The sequence below is a fragment of the Procambarus clarkii genome, chromosome 64 (assembly GCF_040958095.1).
Source record: "Procambarus clarkii isolate CNS0578487 chromosome 64, FALCON_Pclarkii_2.0, whole genome shotgun sequence".
NCBI classification, from domain to species: Eukaryota; Metazoa; Arthropoda; class Malacostraca; order Decapoda; family Cambaridae; genus Procambarus; species Procambarus clarkii.
The window spans coordinates 12,923,470-12,936,670 of record NC_091213.1 but is presented as its reverse complement, the minus strand read 5'-3'; the positions used below and the strand labels follow the sequence as shown (position 1 = coordinate 12,936,670).

Sequence of the window (13,201 nt, the reverse complement as noted above, 5' to 3'; positions counted from 1 at the left end):
GACAAGAGAACTGAGAGGAAACGGACAGAATAGAAACACAACTGAGACGAAAAGTAATAGGAGACAGATGGTTTAAAAAAGGGAACGAGATAGAATGGAAGATCAAGAGGAGAAAAGGGAATGAGTGCAGGAAGGGCTCGTGGAAAGGTTAGAGAGAGAGCTTAAGTACTTTTCCAACAATTGAGAATAATATGTAGCGTAGGAGAAGAGAAATAAGGGTGGGAAGGTACGGTGTAGCCCTGGGAGGGGAAGGAATAGATGGATGGGGAAAGGAAGAGGTAGGTGGGAAAGGGGAAGATAGGAGGAAAAGAGAGCGAGAGTGGGAAGAAGAGGAGGTAAAATTTAATGCCGTTCCATACCCTCAGTTTCCTAACTACTCACCCTTCTTTATTTAACTTGACAGGCAATATGTCGACTCCTATTGACTGGCTAAGAGTTTTATGGGACAGTGACGGAGAATTTTATAGAACAAGGACTCTCTAAGAGTCTTTAAGAAGAGTCTCTTACTTAGAGCTTTATAGGACTGTCCTTCTAAGAGTCTCGTAAGACAGTTACAGTCTAAGAGCATTACAAAACCGTGTCTGTTTAAGACTGTGTCCTCACTAGGCTAACTGCTGCCCATAACAGTTATCTAACTCCCGCGGTACCTACCTAATTACTGGTCCGAGAATTGTACCCGGGACCTTTCAGTCGGGACCAACTGCGCCGGTTACTGATATGTGATTAGTTATAACTACCGAGGACAAACGGGAAATACTTGAGTGAATAACTGGACTGAAATGTGTTGATATGTACACGAAAGCGCTCAAGTATTTCCTGTTCCAGAGTTACGTAGTACTCAGTGGCCTGACTTAAGACGTGTTCATTGGCCTGACTTAGGACGGTGTTGCATCGTTGCTCTTGTAGAATTTAACAAATCAATAAAATAGCTCGTTTGGCCACCAACATTTAACCTGCCTAACAATAACATTAAAATAATTACTATATGGAAACTATAAACTAAAATTACCATATACCACTAGATCTTCATAAAAAAAACTTCAAATAGTATAAAAACATGTTTTGTTTACATAGTTGACTTCGTCAGCAGGATGATAGTTCTTTATTTTTTATTTATGCTATCAATTTACCGCCTTTCATTTTTTGGGGGGATGACATCTTATAAAATGATGAAGAAGATGGTTCCTCACGTTTACTGTGACATCCTACAGCATGATAAGCATCAAGCATTGAAATTAATCGGGAAAAAATGTTTTCAAAAGAACTGGTGAGTCATTTTCAACAAGTCGTGATATCACATTACTTCCTGCCTAATATAGACTTCACGTTCTATCCTGTTATGGGATAGACGGGGGGGGGGAGGGACAGGAGCTACGCCTCTCTCTGTTCTTCCTTATTCCTCTCCTTCGAAACACCAACACTTTTTAATTTCTCTTGCTCTTTCCCATTCCTCTTCCTGGATTAGTTTTTATTTACCCAATTATCCCTTTTTCCATTTCCTTCTTTCATCGTTTATTGCCTCTTTCGTTATTTGATTTCCTATCAGCTCTTAAAGTTATCCGCCGTTTCCATATCTTCAGCCATGTATACATACTTATTGACTCTGCAGATAGCCAGGTCAGTACCCGCACAGTTGTATTAAAAAGGCAGGTCCAATCATCCACAGGCCTGTCAGGAGATTGAAGGTTAATACACACACAATGAAGCCTCTCAGTAGTAGTAGTAGTAGTAGTAGTAGTAGTAGTAGTGGTAGTAGTAGTAGAAGTAGTAATAGTAGTAGTAGTAGGCATTCATCAGTCTCAGGAGACTATGGAGTTGCGCTCTGGTTGTCGGTCTGGAGTGGCCTCTCCAGGGCGCAAAACCATGATAGGTTGATATGGGGAAGAAGCTGTTACACATGCAGCTAGTCCCCCCTCTCCACGCGCCGAAAGTCTCCAATGGAAAGACTAACACTTGTCAGCACGACTGATGCTCGTTGTCGTAGGAACCTGATGTGGTACTCACCAGCATAGCACGAATAACCCTCACGTCTGTGATAACCCCATGCGACCTAATCCCAATACAACGCGAATGATTCGTAGTTGTAACGATCTCGTATGACCCAATCCCCATGACAACGCGACAGACTCGCTATTGTGATCACCTCAACGACCCAATTCCCAACACAACGCCACTAACTCTCGCTATTGTAGCGACCTCGTATGAAATAATCCCAAACACACCGTTCCTGATTCTCGCTATTGTAACGACCTCGTTTGACCCCCATCCCCAATACAACACGACCGAACCCTCGCACTGTGTTGGCGTCTCGTTTGGGTCGTGCATGTAATTGATGATCCTGTAATTTGTGGACTGGACGGTAGAGCGACGGTCTCGCTTCATGCAGGTCGGCGTTCAATCCCCGACAAATAAGTTAATTCTATTAAATATCTAAGTATAGCTAGGCGTAGATTAGGGTAAGTGTTTAATTAAGGTTCGGTTAACTATTATTTGTATTTGAAGTACGCGGGTGAACCATTTACAGTGGTGTGATTCGAACAGAAGTCGTCAGCGAAGTACTGTTTGATAAATGTTCGAACGTCATCAATTTAGAGTCGTATTTTAGCCGTTTTTCGTTCGTATATATATATATATATATATATATATATATATATATATATATATATATATATATATATATATATATATATATATATATATATATATATATATATATATAGTGTTTGGTGGTTGGATTAACGAGCATTTGGACTATGTTGATGTAGACGGGCTGAACTGATACACTACGATATAAAAAGGATGCCATTTTTCTCAAATATAACCTAATATCAATAATAATTGTGCGTTTATGCCTTGATTTAGGTAAGGTTATGAATGTTGTTTTGTTCACGTAAATGTATGGAGTATTTACAATGCAATCAGAAAGTGAACGAAGCACGCTTTGAGTCACAGCTTCGAACATGGATACTTGTAATAGCAGTTGACATTTAACTTGTGCATTGTTAACCTGATGGACCATGGTATTGATGTTGTATTGATGTTTTTCTGTTTGGAAAGACGTCCTGAGACAATGTTTCTAGGATGTATTTGAAGCAATATTTTGATGTTATTGTTTGTGAATATGTTTTATTAGTATTTCATAAGAATATATATGTAGTAGAATTATGATTAGTAGTAGTAATAGTAGTAGCCCACGTTGCAGTAACAGTACTTAAAACTAAGGGAACTTCATTAAGCCTATTGACCTATACGAGGCACTTTTGTTTTATAACTCATTCATATATACATCTAACCTACTCTTGAAACAGTCCAACGTTTGTTTTACCGGACAACACACTCTAGCATCAGTCATGTTTCCCGGTATTTTGTTCCTTAAATATACAACATTGTTTCCAAACCAGTATTTACCCAGGTCTTTAATCTAAACTTACCCAATTTATGTCCATTACAGAGCAGTACAATACAGCACAGTAACCAATATATCAGTGTACCCAATACAGCACATCATTTTGCAGAGCAGTATAGCCGGAACGAAGCGATGACTATTATGAGACGTCAGGGGTCAATATATCAAAGTGGAAGGAAGGGGGAATGGGGGAAGAAACAGGAATGGGGGAAGGAACGGGAATGGGAGGGAAGGAAATGGAGGTTAGAGGGCAGAGGGAGGGAGCGATGGAGGTAGGAGAATGAGTGAAAGAAGTGTAGGTTATAAGGCTGATGGAGAGAGAGGTATGGTAGAAAGAAGGAGAGGTCACAGGGACAGAGAGAGAGGGAGGGAAAGGGAAGCCCAATAGAGAGGGAGAATTAGAGAGGTGGGAGCTGTCACGTTGATGGCGGGGATGTGAATCCTTAGTTCATAAGTTCATTAATTGCTGGGGTTATTGAGAGGGGAGAAATGTGATTGGTTGATAGGAATGCAGGGTGGGGTTGGGGTGAGGGGTGTGGGGCTGGGGTGTGGGGTGTGGGGTTTGGGCGCTGGGGTGTGAAGTAGAGGCATGGGGTTGAAGTGTGGGGCTGTGTAAATACAGATGTACAACATGTTATCAAGACAGACTCCTTTCTTTTATGAGTGTTATAGATGTGTTGAATGTCGTAAGATATGTGTGAATGTCGTAAGATATGTGGTGAATGTCGTAAGAGATGTGGTGAATGTCGTAGGAAATGAGGTGAATGTCGTAAGAGATATGGTGAATGTCGAAGAACTTTACTGAACGTTGCCTCAGTCTTCCGGTATATGTCATTAACTCTCTCATTGTAATCTGCAGAATGTATCATTGTATTCTGAAGTACGTATCGGGGAATTCTGGAGAGTATGTCATTGTCTTCCGCAGTTTGTGTCATTGTGTTGTGCTGTAGGTGTCATTGTATTCAGGAATATGTGTCATTGTATTTAGGAATATGTGTCATTGTATTCAGAAGTATGTGTCATTGTGTTAAGCAGTAGGTGACATTGTATTCAGGAATAGGTGTCATTCAATTCAGTAGTTTGTTTCATTGTATTCATGGGTATGTTTTATTCCATTTATGGATAACTGACATTGAATTCCGAAGTGTGTCCTTGTATCCAGGAATATATCATTGTATTCATAAGCATATCACTAATCGCCAGTTCTTATGTTACTGGTGGTAGATCGCTGTCCTTGTTTCATTGTACCGGAGGATTAGTGCGCCTGTGCGTGTGTGTATATGTGTGTGTGTGTGTGTGTGTGTGTGTGTGTGTGTGTGTGTGTGTGTGTGTGTGTGTGTGTGTGTGTGTGTGTGTGTGTGTGTGTTTGCGTGTTTATGTGTGTGTCAACACACCTGATTCGAAGACCAGAAATCAAGGATTTCAGGATTTAGGATTACCATAAATGTCCCACGTCCCCATAACATGATTAATCGAATTACAGACCAAATAAAACAATACACTGGTACGGCTCCGTCTTAGCAATTAAAAAAAAAAAAACACGGAGAAAAAATACCTATATGAATTAGTGTGTGTAATTCCCGTAGAATTATATCAAGCGTCGCAGCAATATTTTTTTTGTCCAACGGTCGTTACTTATATTCAATCTCATGTTCTTGAAGATACCGTCATAAAGCACCCTTAGTTGTCTCCAAATATGCAGGTGTAATAGTAGAGAAATTACAGATTCTCGGAAGCCTCACTAAAGAAAAACTAGTTATTATTTGTTTACATTTGATACTTACATACATAGGCAGCACAGGCCACCGGACAGTGCGAATATAGTGGGTTACCAGGATCAGGTTAGGTTACCATTACCTATGGCAGGTGGCTACAGGTGACGGGTCTCCCAATCTTGGGCACTACGTAAACTCAGTGATCACAAACTCGGTCATGATCTCATACTGTGGTATTGAATATCCAGCATTAGATGCTTCCGACTAGTCGGTATGAGGTACCTGGAGCTATGCAGTCACTTTATTAAGTATCTCCTGTTCATGAGGACGTCCTAATAATACATCCAGAGCTGGCCATTCCAGGGTATTGATCACATGGTCCTTTATGACTATCCTATGACATGAGGATTTTTTTTAGTTCTACATAGCTAGTTCTTACAATTATGTAGCCCTTCATATAGCCTATAAGCGGCTTTATAAATGCAGATGTTCCGAAGTATAACCTAAAGGATGTACATAACGGCTATATCATAGACCAGGAAATGACTATATTGGTAGATTTCTTTCATTTAGACAAATGCTATTGAATCTGAAAGAAAGGGTTAGATACGTTTGGGCGTGCCGGCGATTATTTGTGCATGTGTCTGTGTAAGCTACGTGCTCACCTAGTTGTGCTTGTGGAGGTTGAGCTTCGGCTCTATGGTCCCGCTTCTCAACTGTCAATCATCCGGTGTACAGTCTACGGTGTACGTGTGTATTTATATCTGAGTGTCTATATCTTTATGTGTACGTATATATTTCTGAGGATAATATATACTTACGTACATATGAGGTTCTCATTTATATTGTGTCTGTACAAACTTTAAGGTGCATATGGAAACAATACAAATAGCGAATATATTCACAATATTTTGATCGCTCAGAAGTGGAGATATCATGGCTGTCGAACCTTGAAATACATGATCTAACTGAATAGTACTGGATACCTTATTCCGAACAGATGATAAGATTGAATACTCCCAATAATTATTACAATAAAGACATGAATTATTGTAAACAATTTTGGGTTTAGGGTTTATATTTCACACCCTACTTGATATTAAGGGCTGAATTCTCTGTCATATGGATTGAACACACAAGCGCTTTCCTTTTCCTATTGTAAATATTGGACCGAATTCCCTGTCCCACTTGAATTAATTGTCTGGATCGTCTACTACAAGTGGAAGGGAGAACAGAATTTCTGTTTCGACTAAAATAGGGGACGCGTGTATTTCCTATCCTACATTGGAGAGAAAACCAGAATATCCTATATCAGTATAGGACCAGGTTTAGAACTCCTATTCTTTCAACAAATCATTTCCATATACGATCTAAGTGAGAAAACAAATCTAATTCGAGGTATCCCTAATTACATGTTTACGTTGTATTGTTGGATTAAATTCCAAATATCCATGGAAATAAAATACAGCATGATTATGTAATTTAATTCGTTTTGTTTTCACCTTATAGATGAACGCGAATTATATATCTCAAATGAAGTTGTGATCTATTCAACTTGCAATAAAGTTATGGATTATCTTTTGAGTTTAAATGAAGAGAAAGATACGCAAACGACCTATAATATTGAATGTTATGCGGAAAATCCACAGAAAAATGGAAAAGAAAGATGAACATTTCGGCCGATCTGGGCCGGATCGGATCTGCCAGTCCGGTGTTGACAAAGGCCCAGATTGGCCGAAACGTTCATCTTTCTTTTCCATTTCTCTGTGGATTTTCCGCATACAAATGATCAGTGTTTCGTGATCGTCAAATGCATTGAATGTTATACTATACGGGAATGACAAGCAGTGGACTGATCTACGTCTGGCTCAAGCACAGAATAGAGTTAGAGTAAGGTAATTACCACGAGAAATTTCTAAGACAGTGTGACAATATTACACATGCTAGTGATATGATGACGGAGTGATGTACTAACCAATTGGACCATCAGCGATCAAACCTCGCTGTACCAAGAAGGTCCAGGTGGAGAGCTGTAGAACAGAGAGAACACACATTTGTTCATCTAAACAAAGAACGAGGCTTTCACACCTCTATTTATAGAGTAAGGAATCCTCTCTAACGTGTCCTAATAGCGGCACTAAATCTTCTGTCTTACTCGTTATGAGTAGAACAAATTCTTAAGTATTCCACGTGTTAAGATACGCGACCAGATTTTTTATCTGCTATAAAGAGATCAGATTCCACATCCATCATACGATGGTATTCAGGACAGTATCATATAATCATTCGTGGCACTTTGCTGCTGGATCACATTGTACAGGATTGAACCCTTTGTGTATTCATATGTAGAATTCAAGTGCCAGACCTTTTCTTCTGATATAATTTCCACATTCAGTGATTGCCATATCTATCTCCTGCTAATCCCCCAACAGTTACCATTCATGGTAACAGCTATCTCTATCATCCGCCCCCTATTAGTTACACGCCAAGCTATCACCAATACCATCATCAATTCTGTTCTATCCTCGACAAAGATCTTGTCTCGTAGGGGGTCCGCAAATAATGTTCTTTTCCGGCATTAGAACCATTTGTAATAATCGTGCCATCTATTACAACAATTTTAACGCCAGCACAATCGCCAAAGTGAACACAATCATTAACCGCAACACCATTTTCAACAGTAATACTTTCCGCAACAACAATTGGTGAATGATAAAGATAAAATAAATTGGTGACTGTATTGTTGCAACAATACAGTCACCATCAAATATACCATTCCCGACAGCAACACAATCCCCAACACCACCATCACCATCCTCAACAACAATCTCCAACCCCAAAAAGCAACACAATCCCCAATAAATAAATCTTCCACAATAATTACACCAACTGTCTCCAACACTCAGTCTTCCCCAAAATAATCACATCTACCCCACGATCTGAAGGAAATAAAAAAATAAAACATTGAAATGATGATAAATAATGACGCTTTTTTACGCTTTGTTTTATCAATCCGGATTTTAGTGTATATAAAAAGCGGATTTAAATATCCGGAAGCTGAGAAAAACGGAGTCAAGGTGTCTAACTAAAGAGTTTTAAACAGCTTTAATATCCTCACCTAAATATTCATGAAGATAAAACAAAATAAGACACAAAAAACACAGCAGGACGGACGAGAAAAACACCGATGTGGGAGAAAAACTTAATTATATATCTCATGTTTATTGTCAGTGTTTGATTTTTGTCGCTGGCTATAAAGCGATTTATTTATTTTATTGACATTTGAAAGTCGTGAATTGCATTTTCACTCAAAAATCTTAAGTTATAATAGTTCGTAATATTAATTAAATTTGTCCCCCTGTGTTTTATATATATATATATATGTTATTACTATTGTATCCCTTGTTATAAATCTATAATTTCTTTCTTATAAATATATGTGAGAGGTATTAGGTATCTGTGGGCGGTTCAGGTGTTTGGTCATCTGTTCGCCGTTAGAATAAGGCGCTTTTGGTATGAGGTGTTGCGAGTATTTTGTCCTGAGAGTATGAGGCGCGAAGAGTATTAGGGGTCGTGGGTTTGAAGTGCCTGTGGTATAAGGCGCTGAAGGTAAGAAGTGATGCGGGTATTAGATACTGATGGTATGAGGTGGTGTAGGTATTTGTAGTTGGGATATAAGACACTGCTGGTATTAGGCGTCGGGAATACAATGTGCTGCGGATATAAGGCACTTTTGGTATACCAGTTTACCGCATACCATGCCGAGGGTATTTGGCAAGAGGGTAATAAGGTACACAGGGTATGAGGTACGAAGTGTATAAGGTACCGAGGATATACTTTACCTCCTACAGGCATGCAGTTTTATCTACTATATATCCTCCTATAGTTTCTATGATATACATTATTTATTTACTCAATTCTTTATTTCCAAATAGATATGGAATATTGTATTTTATATTATTATTTTAGTTATATTTGCTAAATTACATTTTGTATAAATATTTATTGCAAAAAAATTGTCATAAAATTCTTATATAATGATGCAATCCAATTTAGCAAGCAACTATAGCGACATCAGATAGCGGAAATTCCTTTAGCGTAACACCTATTGGGCAGCCGTTGTTGCAATCATTCTAGGCTGTTGGCTATAGCAATATTACATATTGAAATCTTTCTGGCAAGGCAGCAACGGCATGCGTTCTGGCGCTCCTGATATATTAGCAGCATCAGTGTGTTTACGTAATTAACCTGCTCGTCCTCTCGATTTGTCATTCCGTAAACAAATACAGTTATTTTCACCTAACTAGAAACGTGCGAGCCCAAACAACCCCCTTAACCTATCGAAGCCGACATACAAAAACGCCAATATTATGGTGCTTAAATTTTCACGAATGCGTTGCATATTTTTAATGGCTTGGTCGACTCCGTAAAAAAAAATGCAACGTATTAGGTGAGAGGACATGTTGAGAATTAGCGCATTAGTAATGTAATGGGTGTGAACTAGTGTGCTAAGCGGCAAAGGAGTCGCTGGGTGAATGAAAAAGGTTTTGAACTTGGAGAGTTTTGCAAAAAATTTTTGAAGTGTAATCTTAAACCCGGGTTTAAGGAGTAGCTTACTGGGCTTATACTATGGTCTAGGGGGAAATATGTTCTGGGATTTGAACCCGTGTCTAAGGTGTGTTTATATATGTGTGTGTGCTTTCCGATGCAATCCAAACAATAGCCAGAAAAAATCAAGTAACTGTACGTTGTCAATATTCAGTAACGTATGTTGTATTTGGTTCTCTTACGGTTGCTAATTCGGCTAATTTTGGTATTCATTTTCATTTCACTTTCCCCAATTTGCCATTGAATGAGTATAAAATTAAATAATTATTTATATTTAAAAATAACAATTGTTGTAAATGGTGAAATGTAAATTCTTTATTTTTCCTTTTTTTCATATTGTATTTAGTTATATAATAGTAACCTTTTTATTACGTATTTATTTAATCATTTACTTTGTTATTTATTTGTGTATTTCAAATGTATTTGTAGTTATTATATTTGTTATTTGATTATATATTTGTTTTCATTTATTTAATTATTTGTTTATTTAATTGTTTGTTTAATTATTTATTTAATTATTAGTTTATTTAATTACGTGTTTATTTAGTTATATGATACATAATATTTGTTTATTTATTGATGATACATAATATAATAATTTGGCCATTACTTTAAAGTCTAGCCAAGTATTTAATTATTTGATAAATTATTTAAATTAACTTGGCAAATTATTTAATTACATTGGCAAGTTATTTAACTGTAAACAAAACATTAATTTATTTAAAAAAAATAATTGGTAAGTTGTTTAATTATTTGTTAAATTATTTAAGTCTTCTGGCATATATTTAATTATTGATTAGATCATTTAATTAATTAGTAAATTATTTAATCATTCGCGAAATTATTTAAATGTTTAAATTATTAAATAATTTGGCAAATTATTTAATTATTTGGTAAATTATTTAATTGTTTAGTAAATAATTTAATAATTTGGTATAAAATGTTACTATTTTTTATATATCTGAATATATTTATTTGTTAAAGTTATTTTTCTTGTAGTTATGTCCATTACATTGTTTTTGTTTTGTTAGTGAATGTTTAATACCAAAAAATTTAAATGTTGCTTTTAGTGTTTCGTTTTTGCTGTTTTAATAACTTTTCTCTGATTTTGTTTTTAATGTTACTGTTTAGCTTCTCAATTGTGTTATTATTGTTGATGTGGAAATAGTTATTATTGGTATTTTTTGGTATTATTACTGTTATAACTTGTTGTTGGTATTTCAGTCTTTATCAATCATTAGCATGTTAATTAAATTCATTGTTATTAACATCTTATAATTTATATATAAGATAACAGAAGTTAAATAACATCATTATAACAACATCATTGTCATTTACCCTTATAATTATCATTTTTATCATCATTATTATAATTAGTAGTAGCGGTAGTGTTATTGTTATTAATTAATTGAAATTATCTATTTTTCTCATTAAATATAATACAATAATACGGGTATTGTTTGTTTTTCAAACTGGGCATTATATTCAGGGTTTTAAGTTGCAATGAATGCAAAAAAGCTGAATAAATAAACGCATAAATACTGATTCATTATCTGATTCATATGATTCCAGTCAATTTCGATCAGCTGTCTTACGAAGAAGTTCCTTGTACTCAAGTCCAGCACGAGGTGTGAGCGTAAGCTGTCGGTTCATTCACAAAACAACATATACATGAGCCTTCCGTAAATAAGCTGATATTTACATAACTCTGCAAGCCACACTGCATTGCTTATAAGATGAGAGAGAGAGGGGGGATCCTCTCGCCTCGGTCAGCTGACAGAGTTGTAAAATTTCAACTTCATTCAGAGATATTATCCTGATGTGTCAATCTACGAAGCTTCATTGAGAAGACACATGAATTGACGTGATTGTGTTGTATCGTCTGGCAATATATATCTATATTTTTTGTTATTTAAATAGACATACACAAGTGCTAAATATAGTTAGGCTGACCCAGCGGCAGAGATACATACTCCACCCTCTCATTCATAAGGTTTATAAACACAACTTGATTTATACACAAATATAATGCATTCCACAAGAATCTATGAATTTAAATATGATTTAATACTACGTATTTTACGATCCACGCGCGTCTCGACTTAGTTGTTGATTTTTCGTTTTGTTTTCTCTATTTGTTTTGTATCTTAGGATCGGAAGCCTTAATCTCAGCGAGATGAGTGACTGACAGCTTAATAAATGGAAATTTAATAAATAAATATATCGGAAGGTGAAATAATTATGCAGCACATGTCAAAATAAATTATATACCGATAAATATTCTGATGTATACAGGATGGTGATGATGACGAAGATGATAATGATGATTCTAATGATGACCAGGATGAGGATGATGAGGATAATGATAACAATTTAAAAAATAGAAAATGAGCATGACAACTTTGATAATTTATGATTAGCTTAATAATATTTTTAAAATAATAATAACAATATGATTAAATAAACGATAAACAAATTATTCACTAAAACTTCAAACTGTCAACACTTGTTTTTGTAAATAATACATACACACACTCTCTCTCTCTCTCTCTCTCTCTCTCTCTCTCTCTCTCTCTCTCTCTCTCTCTCTCACACACACACACATATTATGTGAGCCTCACGGCGGAGTAGACAGCGCTCTAGGGTCGTAGTCCTAAGGGTCCGTGTTCAATTATAAGCTCTGAGAATCGAACCCGGGCCGGTGCTGAGACCTTCACACTGGAATATGTTGACCACGATTAAAAAAAAAAGGCATCCGTTTACAAGTGCACATTCCACTCAGCTACGTCCATCCACACCCCATGTGTGTGTGTGTTAGAGAGAAATATATGTAGTAGACATAATAGAGGAAAAATAGGTGGACTACAGAAGCGGGGTCCAAGAGCTAGTAGCTCAATTGTGCAGGTACAAATAGTAAATATAAATAGTAAATACACACACACATTCACCCCCTCCCCGCTTACACATGCTCATTCACACATACCTATCCACTTGCCAATCCCTTCCCCCCTTCCCACACTCACACTCTAACCTAGTTCCTTGCCCAACCCTCCCCCTTCCCCTCCCCCTCCCCTCCCCTCCCCTCCCCCTCCCCTCCCCCTCTCCCACACACATACACATACACACACACACACACCAAAATATCCATTCACAAATCATGATCAACACCTACATTGAGTAACTACACAGCAGAACACACAACCTCAGGGTACCGGTCCAACTTATGTCCCAGATTGACTTACAAATGATGCAATTCATGTTTAAAGAATATTAAAAAAAATGGTTTGGGAGAGGAGAGGAGGGGTGAGGGGATACAGGGACGGGGGGGGGGGAAGAGGGGAAACTCATTGATTTTATAATTCAGCCATTCATATCATGCAGATTTACGTGTTTGGTGTGAAGATTGTGAAGTTATTTTTTGTTTACACTGCCCAAGAGTTTAGAGACACGAGGAATGGAATTGTTAGGAGGC

The 13,201-nt window shown here is 37.0% G+C and overlaps 1 protein-coding gene across 2 annotated transcripts in view; it reads right to left on the bottom strand.

Moving 5' to 3' along the window:
* The window catches only part of LOC123769000 (uncharacterized), a 100,754-nt gene that overhangs the window by 72,145 nt on the left and 15,408 nt on the right, over positions 1–13,201 (bottom strand). The window lies entirely within an intron of this gene.